Below are 16,638 nucleotides of genomic sequence, written 5' to 3'. Positions count from 1 at the left end.
CGAAGGGCTGACCTACCTCAAATGCTGCCAACTTTCTCAACTCTCTTTGATTGCGTGGTCTTGAAATGACTTCAAGTTCAGTCTTCCAACTTCCCATCCCTCAAGGTTGCTGCTGGTTAGATCCTCTATAGGAGCCCCAACAAGGCTTAAAGCAGCTGAGATCATTGCTGCCGTGAGCTGGGTTTGGGCTGTTTGACAGTTTCAGGACAACCTTGGTAGCCCTTGGTCCCATGGCCACTCGAGTTGTGGTTGTGGTAGGGTTTGCTCAGGTAAGGGATTGGCTTGGGTTCTTCAAAAGGCAGGCTGGGTTAGCTCTTAATCAAATAAAATAATCAAGTACTGTTTGATTAACAGCTCAGCCCAAGCTGTTTGTGGCCCCCCCCCAACAGCCAGGGCCTGATCCAGCCTGTGCAATGACACAATTGGGGCTTTGCACCATTTTCCTGCAAGGAAATGCGTGCCACACGTGCAGGACAGAGTCACCCTGGCACCCAAACTGCTTCCGAGCTTTTTAAAGCCTCCACTTAAACATGAGCTAAGGCAGCTGTAAATAGCAGTCGGTGCCCCCTGGTTAACCCAGGGGCTTTGATCACGGAGCTGGCTCTGCGTGTCAGTGCTTGGCTGGTCTCAGCCTCAGCTCTCACATCAGCTGGGGGCCAAGTTCATCAGTACTCCTGGCTCATTGCTGCCCTGTAGTCTGGGTAAGGGGCGGGGAAGGAGGAGGGCAAATGTTTCATTAGATACCAGTAAATATGAAAATATGTATTTATCTATTATATGGCAATAAATACACTTGCACCTAACTACAATATACAATTTGCAATCGAAAATATAAAACATAAATTACAAATTAAGACTGAAGTGCAAAGCAGACCATAGTGATTTCTAAACTTAAATAATATATTTAAAATAAATTTCCAAAGAGTTGGAGGCAGCTGCCTCAGAGCATGGAGGACGCTTGACACCAACATTGCAAAGCAGGCAATGTCCCCATCTGGTACCATTGCTGCAGTTGACAGTCTGTCACAAGCCTGACCACTGCATATCACGGTGCTGCTGACCCCAACATTCCTTATCTGCATGAGCATGCATCCTATTTATTGAGTGGACTTCCTTTGTTTTGCAGCCCACTCTCCCTTATGGGTGTGTTATTGCCTTAGGATCGGACGGCATGGTTGTGACGTGTCAAAGGCATTGCGCCGCGCTCCAGCTTTAATTGCCTTTTCCGGGTCATTCTGAAGTTTAAGGCTCTTAAATCATTGCCAAGGCTGTATTCCCCACTGCCGGGCACTGCCGAGGCTGTATGTGGAGCACTGTGCCCAGCCTGGGTGCCTGGTACGAGAGGAATGGTGACAAGCTGCAGCCCAGTGACTGTTGCCAGGTTGGTGAGAGTTTGGAGCACATGGTGCATAAGGAGAGACCAAGGGAGCTGGGCTTCTTCAGTCCAGAGGAGAGATGGCCCATGTGGCCATAGATGCATCTTCCACTGCCTGAGAGGTAGACAGAGAATGCAGAGCCAAGCCTCCTTAGAGGTGCCCAGTGACAGGACAAGAGCCAACAGGCACTTCTGCAACACAGGGACCTCTGATGGGATAGGTGGAAACTACTCTGCTCCAGAAGATTGAGATAGCGGTACATAGCCCAGAGAGGTGGTGGCATCTCTGTCCTTGGGGACCATCAACCCTCACCTGGGTGCAGCCCCAAACATCCTGACCTGACTGTGAGGGTAGCCCTCACATGAGGAGTGGGGAGGGGACAGACACCTCCAGACCTCCCTTCCACATAAAGCTGTCCAGGACTGTATGAGTATATTGTGTTTCCCCTTTTAAACTGTTGCCCCCGGAAAACATCATAGAATCATAGAATGGTTAGGGCTGGAAGGGACCTTCAAAGGTCATCTAGTCCAACCCCCCTGCAAGGAACAGGGATATCTCCAACTAGATCAGGTTGCTCAGGGCCTCATCCAACCTGGCCTTGAACGTCTCCAGGGATGGAGCATCTACCACCTCTCTGGGCAACCTGTTCCAGTGTTCTACCACTCTCATGGTAAAAAATTTTTTCCTAATATCCAACCTGAACCTACCTCCCTCTATTTTAAAACCATTACCCCTTGTCCTATCACAACTGGCCCTCCTGAACAGCCTCTCCCCATCTTTCCTGTAGGCCCCCTTGAGGTACTGGAAGACCGCTATAAGGTCACCCCGGAGCCTCCTCTTCTCCAGGCTGAACAGCCCCAACTCTTTCAGCCTGTCCTCATAGGAAAGGTGCTCCAGCCCTCTTATCATCTTTGTGGCCCTCCTCTGGACCCTCTCCAACTGGTCCATGTCCTTCTTATGTTGGGGACTCCAGAACTGGACACAATACTCCAAGTGAGGTCTCACAAGGGCAGAGTAGAGGGGGAGAATCACCTCCCTCGACCTGCTGGCCACGCTCCTCTTGATGCAGCCCAGGACGCGGTTGGCCTTCTGGGCCGCAAGAGCACATTGCCGGCTCATATTGAGCTTCTCGTCCACCAGTACTCCCAAGTCCTTCTCCTCAGGGCTGCTCTCGATCCATTCTCCGCCCAGTCTGTATTTGTGCCTGGGATTGCCATGACCCAGATGTAGGACCTTGCATTTGGCCTGGTTAAACTTCATGAGGTTGGTACGGGCCCACCTCTCCAGCCTGTCGAGGTCCCTCTGGATGGCATCCCTCCCTTCCAGCGTGTCAACGGCACCACACAGCTTGGTGTCATCGGCGAACTTGCTGAGGGTGCACTCCATGCCACTGTCCACGTCACCGACATCGATGCTACTGATCCCCCTGATGCTGTCTGTGGGAGTTCACAGACCCATCTCAGGGGACCAAGGCTCTCACAGGAACAGGCGAAAAACTACAGTGCTTAAAATTAGGAATATTTGATACAATGAGCAAATACAGAATTGTGAGGCAGATAAGACACAGAGAACTCGTGTATCAGTGTGGTATGAAACCCAGTGTTATGTGGCTAAGAGAGGAGAAGGAAAGAAAGAAAACAAGGTTGACTCAAAATGGTTTAGTAAAGGTCTCAAAGCTTTGGCAGATACGAAGCAATAGGTGAGCACGAGCTCACTGTACTGTCTCAGAGCAAAGCCCTTCCTTTAATCAATTTATTACCAATATAAAATTGTCCTAATCCGTAGGAAGCAATCAAATATGCGAAAGACAAGTTATCCTAACCTAAGGTAAACACATGCATCTTTTGCTAATACCGAGGTATCTTATTCTGCAGAAAGCAAATAAGCCTAGCTGTGGGCTGTGCACTAGTGACCTGGCTCACAGACCTTTGCCCACAGGGCACAATGAGGCTCTTGCACCTCTGAAGGTTCCTGCGTGCCTCAGCTCTGGCTGCAGACCCAACGGGCTCGCGCTGGCCGTCGCTGTTACCCGTGGCACGCTCAGATGCCGTCTGCACTGTGGTCTTAAGTAAGTCCAGCTGGTTTGTTTCACCACTCACTCTGGTCTAAGACTTACTGTGTGAATGAAGATTGTATCGGAGATCCTGTCATCCCGTCAGCTGCGAGCATCAGACCACTCTTACTTTTTTCCATTTGTAAAGGAGGTGTACGTAAAATGTGCAGCTCCCTGTCATGGGACCTCGTGGTTGCTAAGAACTGATGTGAGTTCCAAAAGGGACCAGACACATTCACAGAAGAAAAAATGCCACCGCTGCACACAAAGATGCTGCTGCCTTCTCAGGAAATCCTTGATCTGCAAATTGAGCTGGTTGGGAAAGTAATCCGGAGATGAACCACTACAGACTTGTCCAGCTCTTCTCTTCCTTAGGCATCTGCTGTAGCTCCCTACCAGACAAGGTGTGGGGGGAGATGGACCACATTTGAGCTTAAGGATTCACAAAAAAGCTTGCTCAGCATCACAGATATATTGGAATTTCTCCCTAGAGATCTTCACAGAAGGCAAAATCCTACAGGCAGAGGGACAGCTGTAGAGCAAAGAGCAAGGCTGCCCAACTCCTTCTACCACCTCAAGGGCTCCTGAGTAGAAATGCTCCTGGGGTTTACAAATATCTTGAAATCACCTGTGGGGACAGGTAGTGACAGCCATCCTGAGATGACGCATTCCCACCCACATGCTTCCGCTGGAGAACCCGGGCAGCACTGGCAACTCCAACCACCCCGTACTGGGAGAGCTGCGACTGGCAGCAAGGGCACTGGTGAGCATCACTGGTGTAAAACTCAAAGGTGGCTGCCCTGTGGCAGGTCCTGTGAGAAGTAGCAGCCTGAGAGTTGGTGATTTCTGTGATCCTCTGAGAAAAAAAAACAGTTTAGCATCCAAAAGCTGCCCTTTACGTCAATGCTGGCACCCCAACTTCTGTGCAGCTGGCTCAGGACACGGGCAGGGAAGGGCCCAGATGTGGCCCAGTGGCATTTGAGCTCAAGGGCTCTCGTGTCTAGAAAAAGCCTGATAAGAGCCAGGAATTCAAGTGGTCCTGAAATAGTGATAAGGGCAGCTGGGGACTGCCTCATATGGACACATGGGCTGGGGCAGTGGGGCTTGGTATGCAAGGAGGTGACACCTGCCCCACACGCTCGGTGTCATATTTCACTCCCAAGGAGAATCGCATGAAGCAAGTGACATGTGCTGTGTCTCAAACACACTGTGGAGACTGTCCTTTGCCTGTCCTACATGGAGCTGCAAGAGGAGAGGGATCATCCTCCCAGCTGGCCTCCATGGAACCCCTGGGTGATGAGGGGTGGCCCTGCCTGCCAAGCCACACATGCTGGGCTGCTTGCCTGGTCCAGCTGCTTGCCAGTGGTGTTTCTTATTGCTTCCTAGAGTGCCAGGCAGCCCTTCAAATTGTGTGGCACATGCCTCATGCTTCAAATGCAAAAGCATTGCTGTCAGAACGTCATCCAAGAGGTCACCAAACTTGGCCACCAAGGTAGGACCCCAGAAGCTGCACAGCCCTCCCCAGCCTCTCTCTGGGATGTCTCAGGCCCCAAGGTGGGGCATAGCTCTCCCTGATGCCCTTCCAAGTTCCCTTGGAACTCAGCCTTTGCCTTCCTGGATAAGGTTTTGGTGGCACAGCCAGACATAGCATTCTCATCTTTGGTTGCTACTGTGCTGGCCTGGTTTAGGAAACATCACAGGGAGGGGCAAAAAGATGGTTTTCTTAAGTTTCCGTGTCTCGCAGGACTCTGCGATGGTGCTTACCGTCATCCTATCCACAGGCAATCTCCTGGAGTCTAGGCTGAAGTGTCTGACCCAAAGCCAGTGCAGACATTGATGTCAGGGCAAGGTGTAAATTCAGGGGCAGATCAAAGTCAGGTTTCAGCTCCAAAAATTGGAGCAGCGACTGGAGACTCTCTCACAGTTTGCCGTTCCTATGCCAGATGAGTTTTGCTCTTACCAGACGCTGTGACCCAGTTTCTGTTTTATTGACCAGGTCCCACAGATGACCGAAGTCAATCAAAGAAGGCCTCTGAGATTTCCTGAGCTATTTCACCAGGTCATATGAAATAACTTGATTTATGGGCCCAGCATGAGTAAAGCGTGCTCCTTTCTGGAGTAAACTAGAGACTGCAAGAGACTGGCATGGGCTGGCATCCGGGAGGAGCGTGCTAGATAAGCCCAGTGCCAATGAAAGTGGCAGCCAGCTACTGTGTGGCTATGTGACTCCGGCTTTCTGGAGACTACTTTTTAACCCGTAAGTAAACTGTGTCCTAACCTTACTCTCCCTTTCATCTTGTGAAAAGAATACTCAAGCTCCCTCCAAAATTTTTGCAGTTTAATGCCCTCAGTCTCAGCCTGGACTCAATTTGGAGGAAAAAGCGAGCAGGTGCTCCCATTGAGCTGTTGTAGCCGACAGAGATGTGTGCTCCATGGATATTGTTGCAAAGTCCCCAGTGTTGGGGGCAGGTGCTTTTTGGGGTGCACAGGGCTAACGTCCGATTAGTTCAATCTTATCTCCAGGCTTCGAACAAACACAGTGTGCAAATGCCTTCCAAAAGATGCCTTCAGCAAGCAGCACTGTGGCCTCTCTGTCATCCCTCTGGGAACTGCAAGGCTTCCCTTTCTCTGACTGTCTGAATCCCCTGGAAGGTTGCTGCTGATCGGCCTCGAGCAGAGGCAGACATGCCTTATGCAAGCGCCTCTGTGCAGCCCTCTCCTCGGGGTCCCTGTGGGCGCAGAGTTTAGTCTAACCCAGACTTCTCCTTGAGGTGGGCCTGAGGTATGGCAGCGGAAACCCGTACTTCCCTTCTTGCAAATGCAAGAGGAACGCAGGAGTCCCAGCTCTGCAGAGGTGGCTGAAAGGCTGGCAAAGAGTCCCTTGAGTTAAAGTGCCTGTTTCAGATCCAGTGGAGGTGCAATGTAAACACGCTGAAAATCACCTGGCAGCAATCCCCTCCCTGAACTTAGGCAGAGTTATTGGGAAACCAGCTGCAGTCAGTTGCCCAGCCTTCTCCTTTCTGCTCCTGGCCCACTATGTTTCCATTCTCTCTCTACCCTGTAGTGGCATTGAAGAGCAAAGTGAAACAAGGGCTGAGCAGGGCCATAGAAAGCTTTGCTATGTCCACAGAAGTGCAGGAAACTGAGCGTGGCCAAGGATTAGGCTCCAAAAGCCAGAAACAGAGTACTGAGGAATTCCTAAATCACCTCAATGCTGCCCAATGCTGAGCTGATGGGAATAGTGCCTCTGCTTTGCCCAACAGCAGGACTGTGATAGTGAAACAGGGAATCTGAGGACAGGTCCTGAAGCTCCCCTGTGTTAGGTGGCACATACTAAAGACTCAGCGGGGCCCTTCCCTGGCTGGCTGTGGCACGTGGAGCAGGAGGGCAGCTGCAGGTCCTGTGCTGGCCACCGATCACGTGTCAGTGGCATGCTGGGAGTGCTGCCAGCTTCAGGGCTGAAGTCCCAGGTTTATTCTGGGAAGAGCCGCTGTGCAGGGCGGAGAGCTCTGTACACGTGCCCGTGCAGCCCTGGAGCACAAAGTCAACAGAAGCTGCTGGCTGGCCTTGAGCTGCAGCTGGGGAGAGCAGCCGCCAGGCTCCTGTGTCCCTTCCGGCTGGCTGGGGGCGGTCAGGCTCCCCTCTGTGAAGAAGCCTTCCCCTGGCATCCTGCTGGGGCGTGGGCAGGTGCTCGATGGCCTCTTGGGTACCCTGGGGACATGGTGCAGCGAGTCCAGATCAAAGAGCTCGTGCCCTGCCAGGCTGGCATCACCCAACAGCGACTCTGCAGCACCAGCCACCCCAGAGGGGCTACACCCCCAGTGTCTGCACTGGACTGAGCATCTTGCTTCACCCCTTCCTCCAGAGGCAGGCAGGGTGCTCGAGGAAACATCTGGTGGCTGGTTGCGGGGTAGCCCCTCAAGGCCAAAAGCTGCCAAAGTCTTGCTCCTGCCATTTTACCTTTTGCTGCCAGGCTGGGGCTGTTTAAATAAGCCACAGTTATTCACCGTACCCTCTGGTCCTCGTGCTGTGCTGGGCTGTGCTCTGCCCTGAAGGCTGCCTGGCCTTGGGGCTCCCACCGCGCGGATGGGCGCAGACAGACTGTGTTCCTAAGCCCGTAACCCCAGGGTTATCTCTGAAAAATCAAACAGCCCAGCAGGTTATATGCATATGTGGCTAATGAGGGAGGAAGTTTCACAGCCTTTGAGCTTGTCCCAGTTACTTTTCATCTCCTATAGCCTTTATCATCTCCCCAAAGGGCCTGGGACTGCCTTAATTGGAGATGGGGGCTGTGATGGTGGCTGCCAGGTTAAATATGTGTGTTTTCTTCATGAATAAGGCAATCTGCTTCTGGCATACATTAGACATATGGACGGCTCACACATGCTGAAGATTTTGGGCTGCCTTTTCTTTACCCCCATATTTCCAAGCCACGCAACCTGCTCAGGACTTCTTCCCTCACCCATGTGGGATACAATGCCAATCACTGTCACTCACCAGCCTGGACTGCAGCACCAAGGACGCTGTTGCATCCTCCGCAGCCAGGAGGAAATGGCCTGCCTCTTGTAGGCAGGGTCGGTACCTTGAGTTAATTAGAGTAATTAGTTCATTATCTCAACTCAGTCCAGCTGGATAAGAATGATTAGTGCCATAATTCCCCCTTTTTGTTTTACCATTTTTTGTTTTCACAAAGGCTTTATGGGTGAGCAGAGACCCGGCCCATTCATCCAACTCCAGCACGCTTCCCTCCCGCGAATACCACATCAGGGCTTGCAGCTTTACCTTCTTCTCCGAAGGACTCTCACTCGAGCTCCCGGCTCCGGCTCTTTTGGCTCGGGCTCTCGGCTCGGCAAGGGAGTTGGGGCTTCCCAGGGTCTCACGGATGTATCACCAGTTGTCACTCACCAGCCTGGGCTGCAGCACCAAGGACACTGTTGCATCCTCCACAGCCAGGAGGAAATGGCCTGCCTCTTGTAGGCAGGGTCGGTACCTTGAGTTGATTAGAGTAATTAGTTCATTATCTCAACTCAGTCCAGCTGGGTAAGAATGATTGGTGCCATAAATCACATCCAGCATCTCCTGCAGGACAGCATCCCCTGGACTCTCCTCATCTCCCTCCCAGACAGCTGAGGCAGTGCTGTCTGCTCATGTCAGTGTCATCTGCCCCTTGGTACTTCCCAAAAAGCCATAAGGCCACAGGAAACATGTTTGGCTGGATCAACACAGCTCTACTCCTAGGAAGCAAGAGCCCAATAGTCATGGTCCCAAGGCTCGCATATCTTTGTTTCCCAGAAAAAAAAAGTAGCCAAGTCACACATTTGTGATAGACGCTGCAATCTGTGGCTGCCCAGAGCTCCAGTTTGCAGCAGACATGCTGCTACAGTCAGCCCCAGGGCTTTCCAAAGGGAAATACTTGGGATACTCTTTCCAAAGATATCCCCTCACTGTAGGAAAGATGTGCACTGAAGGTCTGCTGTTCCCTGCAAAACTCTTCCTCCGTGGTGGTGAGAGTGTATCCCGAGGGTGCTCAGGGCAGGAGAAAAGCAAGTGGTCTCGTGGAGAGCAGAGCCAGCACCCCATGTTGCCTTGTGGCTCCATGTCTTCGGCTGATGGCACTGCAGGGATGAAGGCAGGTCCTGCCAGGAGGTCTCTTGTCTCTGCTGGGCTTGATTTTCCTGGAACAGGATGTATCAGAGACTTTTACGCTAGGGTCTGATGTTGAGCTATGGCTTGCTGTCGGCTGTGGGTTTCAAAGGTTTTGAGAAAAGGACACACAGACTGAGTGGCCAGTATCAAACAAATCCTGCTTGTAGGAAACAGAGTTAAACCAGAGTGTGCTGGGAGGAATGAAAGTGTCACCCTGAAAGAAGAAACTGACTGAAGCGCTTTATGTCCCAGTACTTAGTGGCACAGTTCCTCGAAGGGATGACAAAATGCTCAGCCCCAACACTCCCGCATTGCTCTGATGGGAGAATACAGAAACCTCCCGCTTCTTGAGAGGCAGCTGTGCTCCGGAGGGTGGACATCAGCACTTCCTCATGCATGTGGATACCTCCTGTGAGACTGCCAGTCTCTGAGAAAGGCCTCACACCCCTTAAAAATCAGGACCTTGGTCGCTTCTGGGCATCCTGCTTGAAAAGACAGGCCAAATTACAGGAGATTTAAAAATCTTCCCTCAGGTTTGAGAGCTGGTGGGGCGTCTTACCAACAGCCACCTGAGACAAGATAAAGTTACCGTGAGCAGCAGGGAGCGTGTAGGCAAATCTTTTGCATTTATTCATTTGAAGTTGAATAAAATTCTGGCACTAAAATGAAAGAAAGACTGCACCTTGGAGATGGAAACCTTGCCCTGAGATGGGAGACTAGCCTCCGAAGCAGTCTTGGCAAGCCCATTTGAATACTTCTTAAATGAAAATTGAGGTAGTGTCAAAGCCATGGCTACAGGGTTCTATCCTCTGCGAGTTTCCCGGTCTCATCCCAGGGAGTTTGCCATGGCAGCATTGTCCCAGATGCTGAGCTCCAGAGATGACATGCTAACTGCAGGGCCCGCTGGAGGTTTAGGATTGTTTTAAATAATGTGGGCTGCTTGATAAGCTGAACCAGCCTCTCTGCCAACACTTGCTATGTATGGCAAGCACGCTCCATTTTTGGCTTCAAGCACACTTTCCATGTTATGAATGCAAAGAATGAAGTGGGCACAGTATGTCATAAAGGTAAGGAGATGCTCCAAACCCCCTGCCTCCCCAAAAAACAAGAAAAAATCACTTACTTCGTTAACCTTACAGGAAAGAAACCATTTAATCTACCAGCCACAAAGATAATACTAATTTATCTTGGTTACTGTGAGTGCTAGAAACTTGATACAGCAAGCTCCTCTGTGAGAAGGTGATTATTTCTATTTTTGTGGAGACTGGTATTTGTGGGATTAAGCAAGATGCTCTGGAGGCAGCCCCCGCTCCCCGGGTGCCTGCTTTTGGGCAGTATGGCAACACTGGTATTTAGCATGAGGCTAAAAGCACAGTCAGTGCAAAGCAGTGTGCAGTGCAGTTTGATCTGGCAGAGAGCAGAGCTGCCCTGAGTCACGAGATAAAGACGAAATGCTCATCCTGTGTGAGGCTTTTGCAATCAGTAGACTTTAGGCAGTGTTATTCCAGGGAGGAATACCAACCCTGCCTACCTCTCTTGCTCCTATTGAATCATCCTGGAGTACTCCTCCCCTTTGCTTCAGTGTTGGGATCTCTCTGCCCATTCCAGACTCAAGGCAAATGGACTCTCAAGAGGAAAGACTAAATACAGCACATACCAAAGCCCATCGCAAAATGTGGACCCTACAATAGCAAGCAGCTGCGGTTGCCTGGGCTGATGCCCTTCTTGCTCCAATTGCCCACCTTCCTGGTATCTGCTAGGTAAGCACAACAGCTGGTGGTGATTGACTTTGGCAGCAGGGACTGCTTGGTGATGCCAGACCACAAGGGGCTGACGCCATACGACTGCTATGGTCTGGAGACTTAGCTGGAGAGGGGAAGGAGACCAAAGTCCCCAAGCAAAACCTGTGCTTGGGAAGTGACCAGACTTGTACCAAGTCCAGCCAGTATGATCATAACTGTTGGGTCTCCTAGGCTAATGTCCTCAAGGTGATCTGCGGACAGCCTGATGCTAGCATGCCGTTCCTGGAACCCAATACCAAAAGACGTCTTCTCTGCTCTTGCAGTAGGAAAAGCAGACAGCAAGGCACATTTCCCATGCAGCCAGTATTGTTTGCGGCACTGCCATTCAGGAAGGAAGACATGAACGTGCTGTGATGAACAAGACCACATGTGCATCTATTTTAAAGTAGTCTAGGTCTCTAGCACTTGCCGTTCTCTCCCCTGGAGCACACTGTGCCATCTGCTCCAGTGAGCGCAAGAGCTGATGCTGAAGAGCAGCAGCAGGCAAGGCAATGGGAGAGCTTTCTTGATCAGCGCCAACCTAGTCTTGTCGTCTCTCCCTGTGTGGGCCCGGTTGAGGTAACTTGGTTAGTTAGCACAGCGTGCTCGTGGATGCTTCTGAAGGGCTTTTGGAGGAGAAGAATTAGCCTGGAAACATGTGGCAACTCACTGCATGGTATAGGCGGAGATGCGAGGAGTGCCCTGTGAGGACACCTGCGCATGAAATCCCACATCTGGGACTTGCACTGGGTTTATGGTCAAATCCGGGCTGACGGTGCAAGGTGAGAAACCCCCCTTCTGACTGAAGAGTGAAAGTTGCCCACACTGCATCCTAGCAGAGCACACCGTCAATAGGAAGCTGTGCTGGTATGTGCCAGCAACAGGGATGCCCTGTTTCATAGGTACCTGGCTGCTAGCTGCAGCTCACAGGACACCAAGAAATGGATTAACCCCTACTGTGTCCGAGACAAACCTTAGGAATGGCTTGGAAGGGAACAAAAATGAAACACCATTTGCAGCAGTGTATCTGCAGCCAGGGTGTGCCCACATCTCAGATGCTCTGCACAGCTATGGTTTTCCCCAAGCCAGAGGACAGCACCAAGGATCCAGCAAAAGGATTTTTAAAGGTCTGAGATGGCTTCTACACCAGGAACAGGCTAGGGTTATTCAGCCTTGAGAGGACAGATCAGGAAGAGCTGTGAGCAGGCAAAGAGGAACTGTGTTTCACCAGGTGAAGCTCTTGGGTGCCCTGTTTTGAGGAAGCAAGTGGAGCTCGTTTCTTCCCACAGTGCAGAGCTGAGAGAAGGAAGTCCCTACTGTGGGACATTGAAGTTTCAAAGAGTTCAAAAGGGATACCTTGAAGAACTAAGCCATCAAGGGCTATTAGATGGAGACACCTTGTCTGGCTCAAGAACTGCTGATCACTGGAACCTGGGTGAGGTTTCAGGGACAACTACATGTTTTCCCAGTCCTCTCTCTCCTCCTTAAGCATCGTTTCTTTTTTTTTGTGGCTCTTTTTTTTTTTTTTCCCCCTTAATTTTGTTGAAAGCTCCTTGGGTAACAAGAAAGAGGTGATGTGTGTGGCACAGGCTGTCCCAGGGTTATAATGCTTTGTTGCTCACTGGCAATAAATAAGATTTGCTGAGATAGTCTGAGAGGAGGGCAGATTGGCCTGGTTTATAGCTTCCTTTGTCTCCTGACAGCTCTCAGTGCTGCTTGGAGTCATTAAAGAAGTGACCCTGGAAGCATTGGCAGAAGATGAAGTTTGCTGTTGCTTCCTGCACGAGTGCCTTCACCGTGTGTTTCACATTGCAGTGGGCTGCACTGTTGCCCCAGGTCTAGAGCAAAGTAAGAGAGAATTTAATGTGAACACTGAGCAGACAACCAGGGCAGGCATCAGTGACTCCAGGGCAATATCACCAGTCAAGGAGGATATCCTGGTGCAGGATGCCAACCGTGCTGCTGGTGGTGAGGACTGAGAGTACCAAGATCCAAAACTGCACCAAGATGTTGATGGAAGGAACACGCATGGCTGGGCTGGATGAGAAGCCGTGATGTTTATGAGCTGGTCCGTGCTCTGGCAGTGGCCAAATGTAGATGCAGTCTTCAGTACATAGAGAAGGAGGAAAAATCTGCTGACTGTTGGAAATCAGAAAGCCAAAATCTTCCAAAAAAAGAAATCCAGTCAAAGCTGGGTGGGGAGAAGCCATTCTGGGGGCATCTTAAAGCCAAGCTATTTTTCCAAGCAATGATGAATCAGATGTGTTCTTGAGAAGTTACGTGCATCTACAGAAGAGATGATAAAGACGTTTCTTTTTCTTGGTATGCCTTATTTAGCAGCTGAAAACAGCGATGTGATGCTAACGGGTATCTGATACTGGGGCAATGTTGGGTTGGCTGTTTCTGGAAGAGGAGGATCTTTTCTCATTATTTGGGTTTTTACTTTGTTAGATAATGAGTTCGGCCAAGGGACACAGTGAGAATGTGTCTTTTCCACGGTAGTTCACTCTGTGTGTTGAAAGCATAACCCGAGCAAGGAGGAACTTGGAGCTATTAAGTAGAGGATGGAAAACAGAATAGAAAGGAAGACCTCTGCTTTTTTTTTTTTTTTTTGGCAAAGAGTTTTACTTCTGTTTGGGGGAAAGAAAGGTGTGGTCAGCTAGTTATTCTGGGGTAAGGAGACTCCAAGTTTCCCCGTCCCAATTGGACCTGCCAGCTCCTGGACACGAAGGTCCTAGAAACGCTTTGGTGTGAGGCGGTAGCTCGGCTGAAAGCAGGACTGGCTGAAGGGTTGGGCAAGAAGGGTGTGCAATAGCGTGGCTGCTGTGAAGAGTGGAAGCCCTGTGCCCAAAAGCATCGTGGGACACAGAGATGAGGCCAGAGGAGACAGTGAAGTGTCAGCCACTGCCCATGAGAGCCAACAAGACATCCATAATGATGAATTCAATCCATGGTCATTATAAGCGGCAGTCAATGCTGCTCTTTATCCAGCCACTGCACTGCTTTAATCTTTGCAGGTCATCTTACCCATCCGTGCAAGGGACACTCAGCTGCTCATAGCGGGGTTGCCCATCTTCCCACGCTCTTGGCCACAACCTGCAGCAAGGGGTGGACAGCAGTGCTTCACATTGCTTTAAATATCTTGTCCAGGATAAACTGACCTCATGGACCTCCCTGGCAGGAGACACCTCAGTGGAGCAGGGTATCAAAAGACGGGAAACATTCCTTCAACAGCCATATAGGAAGAAGAGGAGGAGAAGGCAGGACCTTCCTGCAGCCTTCTGCTGCTCCCCAGTGGCGGCGTGGAGAGGTATCACAGGCAGGTCCTGATGGGCAAAGCTCTGATAGAAGCTGGTGAGAGGTCTGTGGCATCTCTATTCTTTCTCCGTCTTCCCCAGGTCTCACAGATAACTCTCACTGGGCTGGGAAACCACAGGATGACAAGGATGTGGTGGAGATGCAATCGCAAGCCTGGAGTTTTTAGAAAATAGGCAAACTTTTTTTAGACCCTTTTGGGCACCAAAGAGTACCTTCTGGGTTTATTTTCCAGAGTCGGTGAAAGAGGTTGAAACTGGCTCAGTTTTCTTATCCTGATAATTCACTTGCTTCTTAAAAAGGCCATTCTCTCCTCTTCTGTTCTGAAACAAATGGCATGAGGGCAAACACATCAAGTTTCCCGGCATTTCTAGGATGATGAGAGCAACGTCACTCTTGTTACTATTGAGAGCAAGAAATTGTTTCCTTAGTGCATTCGTAAAATTAGTCCTCCAGATGGTCTGAATGTTGCTCCTTTCCAAATTAACTCTGTTAATTAATGGAAAGAATCCTATGGTAAAGGATGCTATTACTTTAAGTTTCTTGCCAGGCTGCAGCTTCATCACATCAAGTGCTAGTATTTCCTCGTTCTCCCCAGCAGTGCCTTAGGTTTGTAAACTTATTTTTCCGGGGCTGTTTGGCCTTTGGGAGGTGGGAGAATTTGCCCACACATCTCAGTGTTGGTGTTCCTCTTGCCTATGCTGAGGCTCTTGGAGGCTGGAAGTACCACTTGTGAGACCACTTCATTGCTCATTAAAATTCCCACCAAAGCAGATGCCGCTGCTGCTGCTTGCTTTGAGGCTGGTGCTGGGCATGTGTGCTGGCCACAAGGCTACAGGTTCGAGGGACGTTTAAGTAAAAAAAGAAAATTTTGCTAAGAGAGCAAGGTAGAAAAATGACAAATGAAGGATAATGTCTCCAGTCGTTTCCTATCCCTCTTACAGAGCATCTGTCACCCACTTTGCAAGGCTGTCCCAGGCCAGAGTTACTGAGTTTATCTGGTATGTCGAGGAGTCTTCCAGCACTGGGGCACCACTCTGCAAGTCTCATGGAAGCGTTGCAGTCAGTATGGCCAATGCTTTGGGTTGCTGTTGGCCAGATCCTGAAGTAAGAGTTGTAGTTCTTGGACACAAAGTGTTCAGCCTGTTTGTTCAGGATTGAGAAAAGGATTCCTGTTATCTGGAAAAAGCTTCAGGTTTTGAAACTGAAATAAAAAATACCTTTATTAAAATAGCTTGGAATGCTCTGAAAGTTTATTTTTAGTAACTTAAACTTTAGCTAAACTTTAATTTACCCACCACCCCCTGCTCCTCATGCTGAGTATCATAATCATAGAATGGTTTGGGTTGGAAGGGACCTTAAAGATCATCTAGTTCCAACCCCCCTGCCATGGGCAGGGACACCTTCCGCTACATCAGGTTGCTCAGAGCCCCATCCAGCCTGGCCTTGAACAATTCCAGGGATGGAGCATCCACAACTTCTCTGGGCAACCTGTTCCAGTGCTTCACCACCCTCAGAGTGAAGAATCTCTTCCTTACATCTAATCTAAATCTCCCCTCTTTCAGTTTAGAGCCATTGCCCCTTGTCCTATCACTACACACCCTTGCAAAAAGTCCCTCTCCAGCTTTCTTGTAGGTCCCCTTTAGGCACTGGAAGGCTGATAGAAGGTCTTCCAGGAGCCTTCTCTTCTCCAGACTGAGCAACCCAACTGTCAGCCTGTCTTCACGGGAGAGGTAACTTAAGCATTGAGTAAGATGTTTTCCTAGGAAAAAATGGGTGTTTCAGGAAATCCAGTTTTTCTGCTGGAATAAATTTTAGACAACAGATTGCAGCCAGTTTTAATTTTGAGCACAGACACACAGCGCAGAGTTGAAGTAGGAATGTACTTTCTTTATGGGAACAAGGTTGCAGTAGCTTAATAACTGATGTGAAGCAGGGTGTTCCACTGAAATTATTTTTTTTTTAAAAGTATGACATTTCTCGTCTTTAGGAAAAGAGTGCTTAAAAGTTACTGGAAAGGAACAGGAATAGTTTAAAACTTCTTACACCAATAATGAAAAGAGAATGATATAGCAGAAAGGATGCAAGTAATTTTATGTGGACAATATAAAATCAATCACACTATTTAATGTGAAACTGCCTTTGGATATTTGAAAAATTGTTTGCTGTACTAGGGAATAGTTAAAGGTGAAAATGTTATTTGCTCTTACTGGGACCTGGTGCTGGACTCTTGTATAGCATTTTGCATGCTGCTGTTCAAGTGAGCGCAGGTTTGCTCCCTGTCATCGCTTCGGTGGGAGCCTTCCACTAGCTTCAAGCCCCCGTTAGCTTTTAGAGGCAAAGAGAGAATCTAAATGCCAGTGAGAAAAGGAGACTTCGCAACTGATGTAATTGTAAAGAAAAAGCTGAAAATATCCGATAAATCTCTCCAGAAGTTGGGACAAAACCCCTCAGTACCTTGAAGAGC

The sequence above is a fragment of the Tauraco erythrolophus genome, chromosome 5, assembly GCF_009769465.1.
Source record: "Tauraco erythrolophus isolate bTauEry1 chromosome 5, bTauEry1.pri, whole genome shotgun sequence".
Taxonomy (NCBI): Eukaryota; Metazoa; Chordata; class Aves; order Musophagiformes; family Musophagidae; genus Tauraco; species Tauraco erythrolophus.
The sequence above is the reverse complement of the archived record's forward strand: the minus strand, read 5'-3'. Positions refer to the sequence as shown.